This window comes from Frieseomelitta varia, unplaced genomic scaffold, assembly GCF_011392965.1.
Source record: "Frieseomelitta varia isolate USP_RPSP 00005682 unplaced genomic scaffold, Fvar_1.2 scaffold_916, whole genome shotgun sequence".
NCBI classification, from domain to species: domain Eukaryota; kingdom Metazoa; phylum Arthropoda; class Insecta; order Hymenoptera; family Apidae; genus Frieseomelitta; species Frieseomelitta varia.
In genome coordinates, this window is record NW_025110719.1 from 132,449 (window position 1) to 152,693 (window position 20,245).

General features: G+C 27.5%; 1 protein-coding gene across 1 annotated transcript in view; it reads right to left on the reverse strand.

Annotated features, from left to right (window-relative positions):
- Nucleotides 1-19,902, reverse strand: part of LOC122537575 (diuretic hormone 44) — a 68,594-nt gene extending 48,692 nt beyond the window's left edge. The window contains exon 1 of the mRNA XM_043670837.1: nt 19,514-19,902. The gene's annotated coding sequence lies outside the window, so the exon portion shown is untranslated. The remainder of the gene's footprint in view (nt 1-19,513) is intronic.
- Nucleotides 19,903-20,245: the final 343 nt, after the last annotated feature.

Here is a 20,245-nt window from a genome sequence, read left to right on the forward strand (position 1 = left end):
TATATAATATTTATTATATAATATTATAGTAATACTTATATAATAATTTATATATATTAAATAGTTATATAATTATAGTAATAACTTATATAATAATTACTTTAATTAAAATATAATAATTAAAAACTTATATAATAATTTATATATAAGATATAATTATATAATTATAGTGATTCTTATATAATAATTTATATAATAAATATTATTATACTTGTATTAAATATAATAAATATTAAATATACCAGACTGAGAAAATATTGCAATTTTGAGACAAAAAATTCTCGTCATCCCAGCGCAAGAGGTCAATGACAAAATTTAATGACAAACCTTTTGTTGAAGAAATGACAAGAAAATTGGGAAGTGCCGGAAACTTGGAAATTTGCCGGAATATTTCTCGAAATATTGGGAAAAGTGCCACCAGACAGATACATTTTTACGCAAAAAATCAAAGTTGCGCACGCCAGCGGGCAAAGATAAGGCAACAAGACGCCACCAATACGCTTTGCTCGACTTGCTCCTAGTGTAAACGGACACTTGTATGATAAATTCGAATTGCGACACATCGACGCGCGACTGACACTCGCTAAGACAAATTACCGGTCTATCTCGAAAACCCAGTTAACCGATCGTAACGCGGCTAATCCATTCGATTATTAAGGACAATAACCGACAGTTCGATAATGCTTCTCCCCTCCCACGCCTCTCTCTGTCTGGCTGCTACCAACGCGCGCTATCGTCCAAATTATTAACGTTTCGTGCTCTATTTGCCAGACAGAATTCTCATCTGGGAATAGGGATGGGATTCGTTTGATTTCTAGCTTTGCTTCGCGTTAACTCACGTACAACGCAGCATTTAACTTGCCATGTTTTGGAATCTTTTGTCTAATATTTGGGGACTCGGCTTATATTATTGTTTACATTCCAATGATTGATAATTGATAACTTTGCTGACGTTAATTATCGAAATTAATTTATTGCTACACGTTGCACAGCTGTTTCGTCGTTTTGCGTTCTATTTAATAAATAGAATTTCGGAATAGCGTAACGACGTATGCGCATTAAAGTTTTGATGCTCGTTTCCCGAATTTTCATTATATATTATTATATATTATTGTATATACTTTTTTTTTATTATATATTATATTATTATCTTTTACATTATTTTAATTTATTTCATTATTTATTATTATATTATTATATATTATTGTAAATACTTTTGAATATTTTAATATCAGTTATTTTTTTATTATATATTATATTATTATCTTTTTTTATTATATATTATATTATTATCTTTTTTTAATATATATTATATTATTATGTTTTTTTATTATTTTATTATTTATTATCACATTATTATATATTATTGCATATACTTTTGAATATTTTAATATCAGTTATTTTTTTATTATATATTACATTATTATCTTTTATATTATTTTATTATTTATTGTCACATTATTATATATTATTTGAATATTTCAATATTATTTATATCGTAACGTATTGTAATATAATATTAATTATTGATATATTATATTAATTGTCACAATATTAATTAATATTAATTATTATTGATCATATCATGTTTTCGAATTTCTATGCTGCATATATTGCTTGTTATCATTGGACCACAGATTTAAATATATGAACGTAAATATAAATCTGAATTTCCATAAACAGTATAATTATTATTTGAACAGTTATCATTAATAATATTGCTAGAGTCAGTTACTATTAATTAATTATAAATTAAAATAGTGCAGTTATTACTGTCATAACTAAATCTAGCAATATTATTTTAGTTATTTTAGTCATTTATTTCATTAATGATAACAGCTATCACTAATAATATTAGTAGATTCGGTTACTATTATTAATACATTAATAATATTACTAGATATAGTTACTATTAATTAATTATAAATTAAAACTTATGAATCGTTACGGGTGTTGCATGTAAAATAATTTAAAAAAAAGAGAAGAAAGAAGGAAAGACCTCATCCCCTGAATTCACTTGATAATAAAAACTCGTTTAGCTTTAATATTTCAACGTTTTATCCTTATCGTAAATTCGGAGCTTTATTACAGTCGTTACAAAAAAATACGTTACTCATACTTGTCATGAAACAGGTTGTTCTATTTTAGTTGCAATAAAGAGCACGTGAAAAGTCTCACACAATTACCTGATGCCCGGAGAAAAGGTAGAGGTAAATCATGCTCCATGTAAATAGCGTCTGTTTAATATCGTGCGTAAGCAACGCGCAATTTTTATGCATGTCTTAAAATTTGAGATTGCATTTGAAATTTCAAAGTGCAAAATTATGTGAAATATAATGTCACAATGTAATTAATTATAATTTATGTAATATGTAACACAGTAATATAATAAATATAACGTGATACTAAATTGATGTTAAAAAATTATTTATTTATTAGAATATCTATTTACTCGAAGAATTATCTTTTTGGAAGAATTAGGGCAGCGTCTTACGTTTCTAGCTCTAAATTTGTAATCTGTGTTTGATTTTAATTTAAAAGTCTTATGTTTAATCAATCAATGTGATATCTTATTTATATGAATATAAATTATATATTATATTATATTGTATTATAATTAAATATTATATTATATTGTATTATAATTAAATATTATATTATATTATATTATTATATATTATATTATATTATAATTAAATATTATATTCTATTATATTATGTAACGTATGTTATATTATATTATATTATATTATGTTATGTTATATTATGTTATATTGCATTATATTATATTATGTTATGTTATATTATGTTTCATTGTATTATATTATATTATATTATGTTATGTTATGTTATGTTATGTTATATTATATTATATTGTATTATATTATATTGTATTGTATTGTATTCTATTCTATTATATTATATTATATTATATTATATTATATTATTTTATGTTATGTTATACTATATTATACTATATTATATTATATTATACTATATGAATATAGATAATCTACAATTCATTCTATATCATCTATAACATCATAAAATGAATTATTGAATTAACGAATATTAATATAAACACCGTTAAAAAAAAATTATAAAGTCAGTATAATTTTTATGAAAAATTAACTTAAAAATTGAAATAAAATAAATTACAATTAAAATAAATAAATAAATAAAATTAAATTAATTAGGTATAATTCTAAAAGTTAACGTAGAATCAACGTAATACTTTTCAATTGAAAAGCGAAAAAATGAAAAGTAATGATATAATTAACAAGAACGGGGTACAGAAAATAACTACATATATATATATATATATATATACATGTCGGTGCAAATTGAACGATAGCTCGTTGACCCAAGCCGCGATATTAACGAAAGCGTGTGATCCAGTTTACAACGATTCAATTGGCGGATAATTTCGTAAAGGCGAAGCTGTCAACACGGACCGGGACCATTGTCGACGCGAAACAATCGACGACGTACTATACCCCCACGTCCCTCGATCTCGAGAAGCGTTTCCCTATTTCGATGGGAAATCGATCGGCCTCGACGCCGCGCCGTTCGAAACTTTCGACGGGTATCCCCGACTGTCGGCGGGAATTGAAATTCGAAAAGAAATTGGATCAACGATTGGCCGATCGGATGCACGCCCGCCGGAAACACGTACACGGACGTCCGGACCGGTTGCAAACTTCAGATCAAGTTCAACGAAGCTCTCGCGAGACAGGGCTGGTTCGCCACTCATTTCGTATCGTTTATTATCAACTTATTTCATTGTCAATCTGTAACAAAATATTTGGGATCAAATCGCTTAATTTTGGGGATTCTTTCGTTTAATTCGACTTGGCCGTGAGGCAGTCAAATTTCACTGAATATTGAAACTTTTCGTTTAACTTTATTCTGCTCTCAATCTACGTCAGATGATGAAATTTAGAATTAAAGCGGCGAATTTTTTGGAATTTTTCGTTCAATCTTCTTTCGTTATTAATCTATCCGCCGTAATGAAATTTACGATTAAATCACTGAATTTTGGGAATTTCTCGTTCAATTTTATTTCGTCATTTAATCCATGCGCTACAATGAAATTTAAGTATTTCTGAGGTTTGGGATTTCCCATTTAATTTCAATTTATCATCACTCTACACTGCGATAAAGTTTGTCCAGTCTGTCGAGTTAAGTTAATTTTCGGGATTTTTCATTTAATTTATCTAGTAACGAAATCAAATATTAAATTACCGAATTTTAGAATTTTTCATTCAATTTCATTTCATTGTTAATTTCTATCGCGAAGAACGTTAAAATTAAATACCAACAGTTTTAATTAATCAAAAGTTTCGATTTTGCATACGGAATACAGTCACTGACAATGAATATTGTGCAACAGTCCAGAATTTGCATTATTTGAACTTTGAGAATTTTTCATTATTAACTTGATAATTCTAAAACTTAATTTTATCGGATAGAACAGCGGTTTCCAATCTGTGGATCGATTGGAGATACGTGAAAATAATATTGATAATGGAAAATACCAAACAAACAAAGAAAACATTCAAATAAAAACAAAGTTATAGAGTTTGAATTTTGTAAAGAGAGACTTATGTGAAAGTTTCTGAGGGTTGATGAAGGTTTATGAGAAAAGGGGGTGAATCTCATAAATGAAAAGCCTAATCAAGATAATAAATAATAATAATAATACATATACATATACAAGATAATAACGATAATAATAATAATAATACAATCAGTAAAATAGAACAATAAATAATCTCAACAGAGAGTGAAGTTCACGCGATAGAATTAGAAATAATTTGAAAAATTGTTCACAGACACAGATGCGAAATACGGAACGAAATAAAAAATTACTCTGTTCGATGACTAAATAATTAAATGTTCGTTTCAACAATTAAATAAAATAATTTTATTTTAAGTTTAACGTCGGGTCAATTAACATGGTTGATTGCCACGCAACATTTGCACGTTTCGTCAGTATAAAATATTTAATTTCTATAGTTTCTATAATTAATTATTTCAAATGTTCTAAATATTTTTAGAAACAGTCACTGGCAACTGTTCATAGCATTTCATTCAAACAACGTCCACGTCCGGTACTCTCTTTAACCACTTGCGCTGGCGACCGACTGCGGACCATAACGAGTGACCAAACCGTACGCAACAATTCGTCGCTTTCCTTTTGAACTCGTCGGTGTGATGAACTATCGACGAGTAATAAATTTATTATTTTGTTTTACTTACTTAAAACATACTTAAAACATTAATTATTGCAATTTTGGGACAAAAGACATTCCAGCGCAGGAGGTTAAGAGAGAAGCGGAGAGAAGAAAACTCGAGTTTCTACGCGTCTTCAGTTTCGAGCTCGTCTAAAGAATCCCCCAACTTTCGGATGACGTACTTATTACGTGCAGGAAAGGAGAATAAGAATTGAATTTCCAATTACACGAGTGAAATTGCACCGGTTGCGAGATATTCAGCGAACTTCTCCGAATACGAGAGCACGCTTTCATTTTCTTTTTCTTTTCCTGTTGTTTCTCCGTACGGCGGTAAGAACGGTGGAAATTAAAATTGTTCCCCGCGCTCAGCCAGAAATATTAAATTTCTAAATTGGATCGGACAGTAATTGTTTACCACAGAACCGTTGTATCACAGTCGGACAAACACACGATACTATCTGACACCGTTCTTACGGGAATATGTTTATCGTTAGTATCAATCTTCTTGTGTAAGTATCTGTCTATGTTTAATCACTTGCCCTGGAATCACATACACTTTTTATCCCAAAATTGCAATATTTTCTCAGTTTTAAGTATAGTTTAAGTATAACAGATAATAAATTTATTACTTTTCAATAATCCAGCGATATCATACCGACGAGTTCTAAAAAAGAAAGCGACGAATCACTGTGTACGATTTGGTCACTCGTTATGGTCCGCAATCAAAACAAAGAATCCAGTCCACATCATTGACCCTTAGATAGACTTTCGATTTTAGTTTAATAAATTCATACCGAATTGGTGAATGGTAACAAAAGTTTCGTCATTAGAAACATCGTGAAATATTTGATGATTGTGCAAATTAACAATAATATATATTATTTAATTATATATAATATTATAATATTATTTAATTTTATTTATATATATATAATTAATATATTTATTTGTTTAATAAATAAATATATAAATAAATTTATTTAATATATCTATTTATATATTATAATTGTATATATAATATTTTTATATATCATTAACATATATGTAATATTTTTATATATAATTATAATGTGCAAATTAACAATAATATATATTATTTAATTATATATAATATTATAATATTATTTAATTTTATTTATATATATAATTAATATATTTATTTGTTTAATAAATAAATATATAAATAAATTTATTTAATATATCTATTTATATATTATAATTATATATATAATATTTTTATATATCATTAACATATATGTAATATTTTTATATATAATTATAATATTACGATATAATATTACTTTTATATATAATTATAATACTGTTACCGAAATGTGAACGATATTAATCATGTTAGTGAAATATCAGAACGTAACATATTACGTTACATTTATATCAATCATTATAATATTAATCATGTTAATGAAATGTCAGAATGTAACACGTATAACATACATACGTAATATCATGTTCATAAAAACGTTTCGTGTAAGCGTGCACAATTATGTACATGTTAATCGTTCAAAAGAAGTATTTTCCAACTTATGACGTACGTAGACTACATTCAACGAAGGTTAAAAATTGAATTTCCAATTACGTACGTGTTGCACACCGGTTGCGAGATATCCAACACACACATACACACACACGTACGCACGCACTCTCCTTCTCGAATACGATCGTTTCGTCTCATTTTTCTTTATCACTATGTCCCTGAAACAGCCAGCCACGATAAATGAAAATTCTTCTCGTCACCAAACGGAGAGGGGGAGGTGGATAAAGACCTATTAAACTCATAAATGGGATCGAGCAGTGATTGTTCCTCCTCTAGATTTACCGAACTTTTGATACAATAACTTTCTCGTTTTCGTGGCATCTATATTAAAAGTTTCGCCGGATTTATAGATGGAATATCTGCTCAGCGGAGGGACGGGGGGACGTAAATGAAAGAGGAACAACGTGATCCTTGCAAATCCTCGACGCATTCCTTCCAACTTTCGTCTTATGATCGAAAGAGGTGGTCGTTACTGTTTCGATATATACAGGGTGATTCACGCAGCTGCTACTACTTGTACAGTTGCAGAAGAATAGTTCAAAGAGCACCACATCTGTAGAGATGTTTTATCTTAAAAGTGTACGATGAACAATTGTATTACTTTTATTTAAGCATTGCAAATTGCGTTAGTTTATATTTATAAAACTAATATTATTATATATTTATATATATTTATATATATATTTATATATATTTATATATATATTTATATATATTTATACACATGTAATATAATATTGTTATATATTTATATATATATAATATATATTTATACTATTATTATAATAATATGATATAATATAATTATATATATATTTAATATTATTATATATTTATTTATTTATATATATTTATACACATATATTGTGTAAATATATTATTTAAAAAAGATGTACATTACGCAAACACATATTATTTAAAAAGTTGCATTATTTTCGTCTCGTTTAAATAGAGTATAATCGGAGTGCAGTGGTAAAAAGAAAATTATCAGTGGTCGAGATATTTTTAAAAATAGAAGATGCTCAAATGCTATTCTATTACACAACATGCGATATAAGACATGAGAAAATAGATACATTACATTCACTATATGATTTTCGTTTCTTTTTTTCTTTCTATTTAGTTTTCAAACTTCTTTTCGTAAATGTGATCTTATTATATATTTTCTTCGACAAAGAGATTTTTTAAAAATATCTTGATAACTTTCTCTTTTTTTTTTTTTTTTTACTATTTACTGCAATGTGCTTTTACGTAGGTGAGACAAATCTATGTGTATAAGAAAAGTGTGCATTTCTATTAAAAAAAAAAGAAAGAAAAGAAAATAATTCAATTGTTTCAGCGCACGTGCACTTCTGAAAGAAACTACGAGCTGCTACGAGCTGTAATACTCCTTGAACCATTCATCTTTCCCCTTTGACATTTTTCTGCAACTGCACTTGGTTACAACCTGAAACAGTTGCGCTGACTACGCTGTATAAAGAAATACCAAACTATTAGATTCCTTTATCGTGTTAATCAAGTTGACCGAATGAACCAATTTTTATACGTGAAAAATGTTTACTGTTGGCTTCGTGGTATTGTAAATAATAAAATTGGAATTTTATTATTTATGCTAAATAGACTGCAGTTTCATTCCGGTCTCTCTCTTTCAGTAGGATTTTTACGATGCACTAAGCTGTTGGGTTATTTTTATGCACCTTTGTATTTTTACGAAGGCAATTCGAGCCTGACGAATAAAAATTTTCACCTATTGAAATAACGATGACTTCAGTTTTAAAAACTTGTCGATCCATTTGCTGAAATTTTTATTTCGGTAGGCGAAAAATTTTGTCAAACTCGTAAAACTACGAAAAACCCGCAGCCTAGCCATTGTTTGCAAGGTGAATCTGTTAACTTATTCATTCGTTTAAATTTTTATTTCGGTTGTAGTGATTCAATTTTCCAAATTATTTTAAATTATTTTACTTTGTTTGCCAGATTCGATTTCTATTAACGTGCTATTAACGTTCGTTTCAATTACAAAATAATGCAATGTTTAATAAAATTTTGTTTCATCTACTATACATCATGATAAATAGCCTTAAATATTTTTTTACATTTCGGCACCTTTAAATTTCTAATAATGGTATTTTTGATAGTTTGGATAATGAAACTTATTAAATTAGCAATTTTAGAAAAAGAAAATAAAAAGGGAGAACTAATTAATTAATTACTGATACATAATTATATTGAAATTTTTATACCAGATACACTTTATTCTAATTTCTTTAAGTAGAACTTTTACTATAAATATACTATATAAGATATACTTTCAGTTTTTAGACGAATAACAATATATATCATAAGACTTTTCTGTCGATACTATTATAACTAATAAAAAAAGTTCTATAAAATTTTTATAATTAAACGTCAGCTTTATTATTATTAAGAAAACAAACTTTAATCAAAGAATAATACTGTAGAGAACAAAACTGTTCAAGTCTATTTGTATTTAAAAAAATGATTTACAATGGTTTATAAAATTTCTTTGTATTGAGCTATTAAATTTTAAAGATGAAAATTTTATGTGTAAATCGCAGTAATATTTATGAACAACGCGGAAATAAAACATATATGTATTTGAAATAATATATGTATTTGAAATATTCAACAAGATTCAAATAAATATGCAAAAAGCTATTGCAACAAATCTACATTTCCAATATTTTTTTTAACATTTGCCGCGTGATCAAATATTTTACGAAATATTTATAAAAGCTTTTCTAAACATTTGCAAAAACGTTCTCCTCCTATTCGAATGAATTATAGCATGTTTTTCATACCAAACCAGAAACTGTGCAAATGTATTACCGTATAAAAAAGCAGAAGCTACATTTTTTCAAAAAGTTATTTTTATTATTATTAAAATTATTATATATTATCATTATCATATAATACTATTTAAAAATCGAGTAAGAGATCATTATTTGTAATATTTTCATCATTATTATTTATTGTCAGTTTTTGCTACCTTGAATATTTTTATCTTTTATCTGAAAAAACATTTTCTACATGTGTATATATATTAAAAATCTAGAAACTGTGCATATAAGGAAATTACGTATCGATAAAATCAAATAATGTGTAAATATATCGATACGCAGAGAAATGAAAATTACACTTTTTTTTTTTAATTTAGTTCCATCATAAATTCTTTTATTTCAAACTGGGGGCTAGTTTTTGATAATTTCATTCGAAATATTTACAAAAGTTTATTTGAAAAAAAAAAAAGAAGGAAACATATGAAACAAATGTCTAGTAAATGTACTGAATTATCGATTGTCTCAGTCTGTTCTTTCCCAAATAAACGAACAATTTTGCGAATATATATCATAAAATTATCAAGGCTGGATCTTGGAAGTACTTTTAATAGCAAAGAAGTAGGTCAGCCACGCGTTCACAAATCAAAGAACTCACATCAAAATACAATACGTCATTAGATCGCGTATTTTTATGCACTTTCAAATTTCCACGAAATGGAACGCTGTTTTGAAGAAGTGAAGAATCTCCCACCTATTATTAGAATAAATACAGATCTTGGGATATTTTGTGTATTTCTACGCGTCGCGCGTATTTTTATTTCCCGCAAATATATAAAAGTGCACACTGAGGGCGCGTCGCGATTAAAAATCGTTGGACTGATAAAACGAAATGGCACGAGTGTGTGTAAATGCGTACGTAAGATCCACGGAATTTTATATTATATTATAGTTCGTTGTTTTATTTTTTATATTTTGTTTCATTTTATTTATATTATTTATATATTTTATATATTATATAATATTATATAATATAATATAAAATATAGAAATATTATTTATATTTTATATCATTTATATATTATATAAAATATATAAATATTTATACACTATATATTTTACTATTATTTATTTTATTTATATTATTTTTATATTTTATGTATTATATAATATTATATAATATAAAATATATAAATATTTATACACTATATATTTTATTATTATTTATTTTATTTGTATTATTTANAAATATTTATACACTATATATTTTATTATTATTTATTTTATTTATATTATTTATATACTGTATATATCATATAATATTATATAATATAATATAAAATATATAAATATTTATATACTGTATATTTTATTATTATTTATTTTATTTATGTTAGTTATATATTTTACATATTATATAATATTATTATATTATTATATAATATAATATAAAATATATAAATATTTATACACTATATATTTTATTATTACTTATTTTATTTATATTATTTATTATATTATTTATTTTATATTATTATTATTTTAATTTATTATTTTTTTTATAGCGTTGCAACGTAGAGGGAATCCAATAAGAATCATACCCTGTTGAGTTCAAATCCAATTGCAAATAGAAGAAAAAGAATCGCGATTATTTACGATGAAACAGACTTCGTGCAGTCCCTCTATCGAATCGTCTTTCGTTCGATGACCAATTAGTGTAAAAATAACGAACAGTCGAGATTGGACGTTGCGTTTCAATGAAATTTTGTAAACCGATTGCACATGGGGATAGAGAACCAACTTCACGCCAGAGAACGTTCGAATTCTCCTCGAGGAGAGACTCTACAAATAGTTTACCAATAAGTGAGTCTTACCAATAACTGATAAGAATTTATTTATAAATTAGAAAGATACACGCGGACAGAGATATCTCTATTGTCCTAGAAAGTTTCTGGCCGCCTGTGTCGTAATACGTTCTCGTACAGACAGTTTTCGTATATTTATGGAATTCTAAATAAAACGGAGAATGAAGTATGTGAGATATTCTACGGATCAGTTTGTGGGTCAAAATCGAATTATTTCAAAACTATTGACGATGCTTCTCGTATTTATTGAAAGGAGTATATAAATACGAAAATGTAAATACGTATGTTTTCATACAGTCAATCGTAGATGATTTTCGTATATTTATGAAATTTTTAAATATTTAAAACAGAGAATGAAGTGTGTCGGATATTGATGTATTATTTCTGGTTGAAATCAGATTATTTCAAAAATATTGGTGACGTACATATCGTCAAAGAACAAATCAAAAATATTATGAAAATTTAATGTGTAACTTGTAAGAAATTATGTTTCAATAATATTATGAAAATTTAATGTGTAACTTGTAAGAAATTATGTTTCAATAAACGTTATGCGCGTGAATCATATGAAAATTAAAATTTGAAAAAGCACAAATTAAAAATATTATATTATGAAAATTTATATGTAACTTGTTAGAATTATAAAAATTAAGAAATTATGTTTTAATAATCATTATGCGCGCAAATCGTATGAAAATTAAAATTTACAAAAGTACATACAAATCAGAAATATTATCTTATGATAATTTATGTGAAACTTGTCAAAATTATAAAAATTAAGAAATTATGTTTTAATAATCATTATGCGCGTGACTCGTATGAAAATGATATGATACGTGTATAAATGTATAATAATATCTAATAATAAATTCTATATATATACTTTTGATTGCAATAATCCATACATTATCCTGTTTATAATTATCGCATTTCATACATTTTATTGCATCAATGATAATTATACGCTGAATTCTGAGACGTTCTCTTTCAATTATATATTGATTATAAGCAGAGCTCAGGCTTTTATCCATCATTTTTAAATTTCTACGAATATACCTGAATCAAAGAAATAGAATCTAAATAAAATCTGTTTCATCTGTTTCTCATTTTATATTATAATAAATAATATATTATAATAAATACATACTCATTTTAAATAATATATTATTATAACAAATACTTATTTTAAATAATATATTATAATAAATACATACTCGTTTTAGATATTTTCTCTACTTTTGCACGTTACACTTTCACAACATTCAATTTTCAACAAAAGAAAAATATATCACAGTCTAATTACGAGAATAAATATCTACAACATATGTACATCAGGGATACCTATAAGTAATGTCGTTTTTCTCAAATTTAATAAACATTGCCACCCAGTGGCAATAATTTAAATAAAATAAAATTAGCCCTATTACCAAAAAATCGTAAACATGAGAAATTGTATGAACATAAGATCAATCATCGTTGCAATTAACAAATGGAAGACAAGATTTCCCTCTTCACTTTTCGCCTGAGCATGTTTCACAAATTTCGTGTAAAAAAAAACAAAAAAAAAGTTGACGGAAAGAAAAAGACAGAGGGAAAAGAAATTCAACTCGCCAGTCTTCGAAATCACTTCGAAAATCGCTGAAAAAATCGTGCTAATTAATACGAGCGACAAGCCCAAGACAGTATATTATCCACATCCAGCATCGAGGTTGGCTCGTTCGAAACACGCAACGCGATAACACGCGATAACACGGCTGCACGGTTGATCGTTAACCTCCGTCATTAATTAACAGGTAGTGGATTAAACATTCCGAAGTGAGATGTCGAGAAATGGGTGACTGAACTACACGCTGGGCGTAGAAAGTATTCGGTACAGTTCGGCGAAGAATACTTGTTGATGTGAAACTAAATCGCGAATTTTTGTGCAGCTTCATACTTTCGTGGACGCAATTGAGAAAGTGGAGAGAGAAAGTTTAAGCAGAAATTTGCTTAAACATTATAATGCTACATTATAAAAAGTGCATACTTGGCTTTGTATAATACTAATAATATACATTATTTTGTATTTACATGTTGCATTATTTTAATTATTGTGTTCCTATCATTATGTATCTTATTTTACACATACTTATATTATATATTTTATTCATATTGTATATTTTTAGTTTATATATACTTCTGTATTATATTATTATACATTTTATTAATTATATTTTTATTCAAGTATGTTTATATTATTTATATTTAACATTATATGTAATTATATTATTTCATATTTATTACTATATGTTTTATACTTATCATTATTTATTCACTTAATATCATATATTTATGTTATACATTTACTATTAATACTTTATATTACATTAAGAAACACATTTATATCATTTATATTTTACATTATATTCAAATTATATTAGCCTGTATAGATTACATTTATCATTAACACACAGATTACATTTATATATTTTGTATTTATAACAAACACTCTAATTTACATATTTTATATATTCTTGTGGACACTTTTATGGACACTGAGAAACTTTCTTCATGACTAAATTCACCATGATCTTAAAAGACTGAAGTCTGTTCTTCACAATGAACTCTTGAGAGTTGTTCTATGATTTCTTTTGGAATTTTTAAAAATTTATTCAAAATTCAAGAATGCAAGAATGCACACAATATAGAAAAACATGTGAAATAATATTTAATTCAGATAAAGAGTATCTGTTGGAATGTAATAGAAAATATATTATAATAAATATAATGTAACGTGTATAAAACGATATAATGTAAAATATAAATAATATAAATATATAAATGCATGTAAAACACTTAACACAGAGTACATGTGATATAATCCAAAATATAATGTACAAATTGTAATATACATGATGTGATATAAAGTAAATAATACAAATGTGTACATGTAAAATATAAATAATATAAATACACACATATAAAATAAAGTATACAATATAACATAGTATAAAATGTACAATATTATATTATATTATATAATATTATATTATACTGTATTATATTATACTATATTATATTATATTATATTATATTATATTATATTATATTATATTATACTATATTATATATAATACATCAAACACAATTCTTCTTTATATTTATTAAACATAAAAATCCGTTGTCTAATAAGAGTTTAAATTATCGATGATTTTTCATCAAAATGTACAAATGTACTGCATTTCTCGATCTTCTTTACGTTATTTCAAGAATCCGGCACGTTAATGCGTAAACCATGACGAAACCGTGACGTCTTCGCTGGTATGAATCACGTTTTTTGAGAGCGCGAACGATCGTAAAGTAAAAGTAAATTTCCAAAGGTCAGAAATAATACGTTTTCTACGAAGCAATTTTTAAGAAAGAAAGAGGAACAAGAAATAGAGAGGAGAGGAACGATATTTTCGATACACGTTGTTGCATTCACTTTATATGGTATCGATTTAACTTGGCTCCTAGACGGCTCGAGACCGCATAATTGATTACGGTTCTTTGGAATATCGTTAATATTAACGAAGTGGTAACAGTCAGCTGATAATTTTAGACGTGTTAGAAAGAAAGAGTGTAAGAATTTAGTTAATCTGATGAATTAATTAACTTTGAGATTTCTTATTTAATTTATATCAGCTTATTTTATTGTCAATCTGTAACAAAATTTGGAATCAAATCACTTAATTCTGAGGGTTTTCTCGTTCAATTCTACTTGACTGTGAGTCAAATTTCACTGAATTTTGAAACTTTTCGTTTAACTTTATTCTGCTTTCAATCTACGCCACATGATGAAATTTAAAATTAAAGCGGCGATATTTGGAACTTTTCGTTTAATTTTATTTCGTTATTAGTCCATCCGGCGTAATGAAATTTACGATTAAATCACTGAATTTTGAGAATTTTTCGTTCAATTTTATTTCGTCATTAATCCATGCACTACAATGAAATTTGAGTATTTCTGAGGTTTGGAATTTCCCATTTAATTTCAATTTATTATTACTCTACACTGCGATAAAGTTTGTCTAGTCTGTTGAGTGAAGTTAATTTTCGGGATTTTTTCATTTAATTTCACTTCATCGTTAATTTCTATCGTGAAGAAGGTAAAATTTAATACCTACAGTTTTATTAAACTAACGTCACTGAATTATTATAATTTTTTGTGCATTTACAGGAAATTTGAAAGTGTCAAATATGAAAAAATACATAAATTATCCAAACTGTGGCGCTAACTATAATTTTTCTTCGAAGTTTTATAAAATATGAATTTTCATAAAAAGTTTACAATTTATAGATAGTTACAATAATTTAACTACACATTCACATTATTAATATGTGATAGGTCACTAAAATTTTTTTATTATTTTTGTATTTTAAAATTTTTTTACTATTTCTTCATTATTTTATTAAAATAAATAAACGTTATATAAAACATGTATATAAATGCAGTATTTAAATGACCATTGTTAATGACTATTATTATACAAAGTACAGTTTAGAAACGTCTCGTTTACTAAAATTTTAATTTCATTTAATTTAACGACCGAGTAATATTGTTTATATGCTAAATTTAATCTAATAAATAATATTGTTTAAACGTTAGTATAAAATTCACAGTTCTAGCCGTTTATAATCAAACGATGTTGGTTCAGAGTTAAGTGCCAGTCGCCTCCTAATCAAACTGACTAACTAACTTTTCAATTTAATCTGTTTAAGTTTCCAATCCAGCTTATCTGTCTTCTCGTTTTCTGCGTCTGTCATTTTATTGCCTATCACACTTATCTACCAGTTAATCATCACAAAACTCCTACTCCAATAAACTATCATCATGACACTGCAAGAATAAGGTAACTTTCTTGAGTCGTGTCATTTTTCTTCCTTTCTTTTTTTCTTTTTTTGTTGTGATCTTCCATCTTGCGACTCACTGAGCCATTACTGAACTTGGAATTTTTATACATTTGTAAAAAATCAGAATGGCAAAGACACATAAAATAAATATAAAAGAACACGTAAAATATCCAAAGTACACGATGCTCCAATTTTCGTGGTTTACAATTGCCATGAAGATGATTCCAAAGAAGACGATGCAAAAAACAAGCGAAAATTTTTCATATAAGATATACGTGGTCTTGATTGTCGAGTATGGAAATTCTTTTATAGTTGAATTTGATTGATCTCTAGTACTGGACATAAACGAACAATCGACACAAGGATATTCTAGAAGAGGCAGCGAGAAATGTAGAGTAAAATTTTTTATAGGATTAAGAAGATAGAAACTTTGTATAGAATTAAATTTTTTCGTTTTCAAGAAAACAGACCTTTGTTTAAGAATTGCATTGCCAATGGCTTTTCAAACTCAACTTTTCGAATATATGTATAGTGTTAATATATTATATTTCAATATAATATAAATATAAAAATATATTTAATATAATATAAAAATATAAATATAAAATATATAATATAAATATAAAAATATAATACAATATAGTAATAAAATAATTTTTTAATTATTATTTAATTAATAAAATAAAATATAATATAATATATAATTATTTATATTATATAAAATATAATACATATATTAATATATTATAGTACATAATATAAATATAAAAATATATATATATATATAAAATATAAAATATAAATATATATATATATTAAATTTAATTTATTACCATGAAAATTCGTATTTAAAATCCATTTTATTAGAAACAAAACTTTATATTAAAAACACATACATATATTATATTGTACTATATGTGTATTGTAATATACACTGTAAAAATATTAAAACATTTATCTTTAAAATTAGTACAAGATCATTAATTTTGTCAAAATTAGTACAAGATCATTAATTTTACAAACACAGTAAGGAACAGAACTGAACTTGAATAACGATGAAAAACTGTCGATAAACTTATAATTTCGTTAAAAAATCTATTTGGTATCACTTTGAAACGTAGATCCTCTATTCTCATAATTGTGAATTCGTTTTTTTTTTTAATGCTTCTGTCATTGTGACGATGCATTGAGAATTCTCGAAAATTCTCAAAATCGTAAAACAACGTCCGATCCTAACATTCAAGGTCGAATGAAATGAAAAAAATGTCGAACAATACGAGTTTCAAGGGATCGTTGTAAAGAAAAAGTCTTAATCTTCGAGATTACGGCGATTCTGGTCGTGGAAAAAATTGTTTCATGTTTCCAGAGACGTTCGAATTGTGACGATTTTCGAGAATAAAACTTCAGCCTCACACCCGTTGTATAACGTAAAATAATTTGCAAGAAAGGAAAGGAAAACGAACGAACTCAGAACTGGCAAAGTAGAGGCTTCACTCTTTAACACGAGACCAAGTAGGTTACTATATGATTTTTCTTTACGAAGTTATATAAAAGTTTCAAATATCGAAGCAATTTTTCTTTGAAAGTTGCTTTCTTAGGTAAGCTAGTACTCGATAAATTTTGAGATTGAATTTTGCCTCTTTTTTTTTCTTAAATAAAGCGAAAATACTACTCTACACAATTCACTTATTTTATTTTCGCAAGTAGAATCATCTTCCATCGATTATTTACACCTGTTCTCACCTATTCAGTTCTGTTCGTTTGATAAACGTTCGAGCACGATTTTCTCGAAAATGGAGCATCGTCATTCGAAGAAATAGTTTTGCGTGTTTTCGACTTATATTTCCTCTCTCCTTTTTGTTTTACAGTCTGACTACATTATTTTATATTTTCGATTACATCGTGAGAACTGTCTGCGCACACTCTCTGTAAAAGTCTAGTACGTGCGTGAAAACAATTTTCAACCGAGATTCCAGTCCTTTTTATCAGACTCTCTCTCTCTCAAAAAAAAAAAAAAAAAAAAAAAAAAAAAGAAATGCGAGCTCGCGTAAAAATTCGCAGTCTAGTGATCGCCCAAGCACTTGACGAACCTTTTGAAAAACTAGGAAAAGAAAAAAACGAAGGCGAGACGGAAATGCCAAAGCGACAACGGAGATTAACGCTGGAAACTACTTTTCCAAGCAATTTTTATAATAGAGAAATTTCAATTCACAGATTTACAATGACACAGTTTTTCTTTTCTTGGATATAATTACACCATCGAGAGTATGAATCTCCATAAAATACTATCGAGAATGGGATTCGTGGTTTTTCGTGGATCTTGAAAATTAGATTACGTTCTTAGAAATACGAATTGACATAAAAATCCGTGACTCCTTAAAGAAATTTTATGGACTTGCAACGATATATCTTTGAAAATTTACAGTTACACTCTTAGAAAAGTAAAAATTTTCAGTACGAATTGTATTTTAAAAGGATTTGCAATTTCGTAGACTCGATTGTATTCTCAAAAATACGAATTGAACAGTACGTAATTTTTTACAGAAGTTTCACGAGACGACGTTTTAATTTTTAAAAATTGAAATTTACACAGAAACCCGTGACGTTCTTTTACTTTCTTTATAAAAGTTTCATGCGTTCGCGGGTGCATTCTTAAAAAATCCAACTGCATTCTTAAAAAATATATAAACACGCACAAAAGAGAACTTGCTTGTCTAGATTCGTACGTTTGCAACTTAATTATTCTTAAAAATAAAAATACTCGCGTTGTTATGCATTTCTCTCATACAACATCTCTTATACAAATTGTGTAGATTTCAATTTTCAAAAACACCTGCCAATTGTTCGCGTCAACTGTGAATTCGTGAAATCACAAATTGTTGAGGGCTCTCGTGAAAATTCATACTTTTAAGGGACACAGAAAGTGTAAATTCTAATTACATTCTCAAAGAGTTACTTGCGAAAATTTCAACGACACACATTATTCAAACAACACCTCAGCCAACTTCTCCCGATTTTTCACGCAGATTTGCCCCAATCTGCTTCTACACTTTGATCGTCGTCGGTTCTGGCGTTAACGCCTCTCTGTCAGCTCGTCTGTCAGCGCGCGGCGACCTTCGTCCCGCCAAAACGTTATTCGGCGAATAACGCACACTCGCACGCGAAGTATAAAAATGGAGCACTTACCTGGGAGATTAGAAAAGTATCTGATGGTGGCTCGAGGTCCTCTCGTCGCAGATAAAAATCTGTCCCCAGTGACGAACGAAAGCGAATCGAGAAGAGACGGGTAACAAGTAGTTCCTCGTCGCCTTTCCTTTTTTTTTTTTTTTTTTGTTTTTTGACGGAGGCAACAGCAACTTCCGGTGCTTCGCAGGACGCGACGTAGCCGATTGGATCGTTGGAACGTGGCTCGATTCGACGAGGCGGCCGAAACTGTTTCCAGCAGGGTATAACAGGTGGTACGAGCGGAGTTCCTCACCGTGCAGAGTGCTAACGACGTGTGACGTCGACTCGGTGCGAGAGAGCTTATATAGTAGCCGGCCGTGCCGACTCGACTACGGCTCGACACGGCCTGCTGCCGCGGAGAGCAACCTCGTCGTCGGCCCTACAAACCGATTTTTTTCTCCCTTCCTCGCTCGTTTTCCACCCTCTACGGACTACGTACTGGCACCTCGGCGCTCCTACGTGCTCTCGATTTCGATCCACCATCGATCGGGATTCAGGTGGCACTGGAATTCGTAAACAGAGATTGTGCTCGATAGCGATCAATAATGTTGTATACAATGGGCTGGGCATTGGATTGATTTTACATTTTGTTTGATATTTTAATTATAGAGAGTGTTATTGTTATTATTTTATATTTCATTGTAGTATAGTATGATATATAATATAGTATAGCATAATATTAGCATACTATAT